Below are 3,065 nucleotides of genomic sequence, written 5' to 3'. Positions count from 1 at the left end.
CTACGATAAATCCCCTATACTTGTGGGTCATCAAGACTCTTTTCTGGCACCGTTGCCGGGGAGTGAAGCGCCTTTGGTAGGTGGAATTTGGTAAGGAAAAATTTATATTGTGTGTTGAAATTTACTGTCACTTGTTACTATGGAAAGTAATCCTCTGAGGGGCTTGTTCGGGGTATCTTCACCCCGACCAGTAGAGCAAAGAGTTGCTCCTCAACCTACTGAACCTACTGAAAATGAAAATGCTTGCTTTGAAATTCCTTTGGGTATGGTAGAAAAACTGCTAGCTAATCCTTTTTTAGGAGATGGAACAAAACATCCTGATGAGCATCTAATATATGTGGATGAAGTTTGTGGATTATTTAAGCTTGCAGGTGTACCTGGAGATGTTGTTAAGAAGAAGGTCTTCCCTTTATCTTTGAGGGGAGATGCATCGACATGGTATAGGCTATGTGATGATATGGAGTCTTGGAACTACAAACGATTGAAATTGGAATTTCATCAAAAGTTTCATCTTATGCATCTTGTTCATCGTGATCGCAATTATATATATAATTTTTGGCCTCGCGAAGGAGAAAGCTGTTGGGGAACGTAGTAATTTCAAAAAAATCCTACGCACACGAAAGATCATGGTGATGCATAGCAACGAGAGGGGAGAATGTTGTCTACGTACCCTCGTAGACCGTTCGTGGAAGCGTTATATCAACGCGGTTGATGTAGTCATACGTCTTCACGTCTGACCGATCCAAGTACCGAAAGCACGGCACCTCCGAGTTCTGCACACGTTCGGCTCGGTGACGTCCTCGCCTTCTCGATCCAGCAAGAGGGGCGAAGTAGTAGATGAGTTCCGGCAGCATGACGGCGTGGTGACGGTGTTGGTGAAGAACAATCTCCGCAGGGCTTCGCCTAAGCACTACGAAAACTATGACGGAGGATAAACTAGAGGGGACGGGGTTGCCGGCACACGGCTTGGTGTTTCTTGATGTGTCTTTGGTGCTATCCCTACCCCTCTATTTATATGTTGAGCCCTGGGGTCGAAACTTGGAGTAAAAGCCTCCTCAAAGTCGGTTTCACCCGAAAGGCAAGAGTCCTTCTCAGACTCCAGGGCTAGACGCTAGGGTTCTCGGCGTCTACCCCCTAGACGCCAGGGTTCCTGGCGTCTAGCCTCTGGTCTCCGCAAAACTTCCTTTTGCACTTTCCAAAAGCCTCGTGGGCTTTCCCCTTTGGCCCAGATAAAGTGTTCTCGTGCCCAAACATTTGGGGAAACATCCGGAACCCCTTCCGGCGAATTCCAGAACCCTTCCGGAGATCAAACACTACTATCCACATATCAATCTTTACTTCCGGACCATTCCGGAGTTCCTCGTCATATCTGTGATCTCATCCAAAACTCCAAACAACATTCGGTCACCAACATACATAACTCATAGTACTATATCGTCAACGAACGTTAAGCGTGCGGACCCTATGGGTTCGAGAACTATGTAGACATGACCGAGACACCTCTCTTGTCAATAACTAATAGCGGGACCTGGATGCCCATATTGGCTCCTACATATTCTACGAAGATCTTTATCGGTCAGACCGTATAACAACATACGTTGTTCCCTTTGTCATCGATATGTTACTTGCCCGAGATTCGATCGTCGGTATCTCAATACCTAGTTCAATCTCGTTACCGGCAAGTCTCTTTACTCGTTTCGTAATACATCATCCCGCAACTAACTCATTAGTTGCAATGCTTGCAAGGCTTATATTGATGTGCATTACCGAGTGGGCCCAGAGATACCTCTCCGACAATCGGAGTGACAAATCCTAATCTCGAAAGACGCCAACCCAACAAGTACCTTTGGAGACACCTGTAGAGCACCTTTATAATCACCCAGTTACGTTGTGACGTTTGGTGGCACACAAAGTGTTCCTCCGGTAAACGGGAGTTGCATAATCTCATAGTCATAGGAACATGTATAAGTCATGAAGAAAGCAACAGCAACAAACTAAACGATCAAGTGCTATGCTAACGGAATGGGTCAAGTCAATCACATCATTCTCCTAATGATGTGATCCCGTTAATCAAATGACAACTCATGTCTATGGTTAGGAAACATAACCATCTTTGATCAACGAGCTAGTCAAATAGAGGCATACTAGTGACACTCTGTTTGTCTATGTATTCACACATGTATTATGTTTCCGGTTAATACAATTCTAGCATGAATAATAAACATTTATCATGATATAAGGAAATAAATAATAACTTTATTATTGCTTCTAGGGCATATTTCCTTCAGTCTCCCACTTGCACTAGAGTCAATAATCTAGTTCACATCGCCATGTGATTTAACATCAATAGTTCACATCACCATGTGATTAACACCCATAGTTCACATCGACATGTGACCAACACCCAAAGGGTTTACTAGAGTCAATAATCTAGTTCACATCACTTATGTGATTAACACCCAAAGAGTATTGAGGTGTGATCATGTTTTGCTTGTGAGAGAAGTTTAGTCAATGGGTCTGCCACATTCAGATTCGTAAGTATTTTGCAAATTTCTATGTCAACAATGCTCCGCATGGAGCTACTCTAGCTAATTGCTCCCACTTTCAATATGTATCCAGATTGAGACTTAGAGTCATCTGGATGAGTGTCAAAACTTGCATCGACGTAACCCTTTACGACGAACCTTTTGTCACCTCCATAATCGAGAAACATATCCTTATTCCACTAAGGATAATTTTGACCAATGTCCAGTGATCTACTCCTAGATCACTATTGTACTCCCTTGCCAAACTCAGGGCAGGGTATACAATAGGTCTGGTACACAGCATGGCATACTTTATAGAACCTATGGCTGAGGCATAGGGAATGACTTTCATTCTCTCTCTATCTTCTGCCATGGTCGGGTTTTGAGTCTTACTCAACTTCACACCTTTGTAGCATAGGCAAGAACTCCTTCTTTGACTGTTCCATTTTGAACTACTTCAAAATCTTGTCAAGGTATGTACTCATTGAAAAACTTATCAAGCGTCTTGATCTATCTCTATAGATCTTGATGCTCAATATG

This window comes from Triticum dicoccoides, chromosome 7A (assembly GCF_002162155.2).
Source record: "Triticum dicoccoides isolate Atlit2015 ecotype Zavitan chromosome 7A, WEW_v2.0, whole genome shotgun sequence".
NCBI lineage: Eukaryota > Viridiplantae > Streptophyta > Magnoliopsida > Poales > Poaceae > Triticum > Triticum dicoccoides.
The sequence above is the reverse complement of the archived record's forward strand: the minus strand, read 5'-3'. Positions refer to the sequence as shown.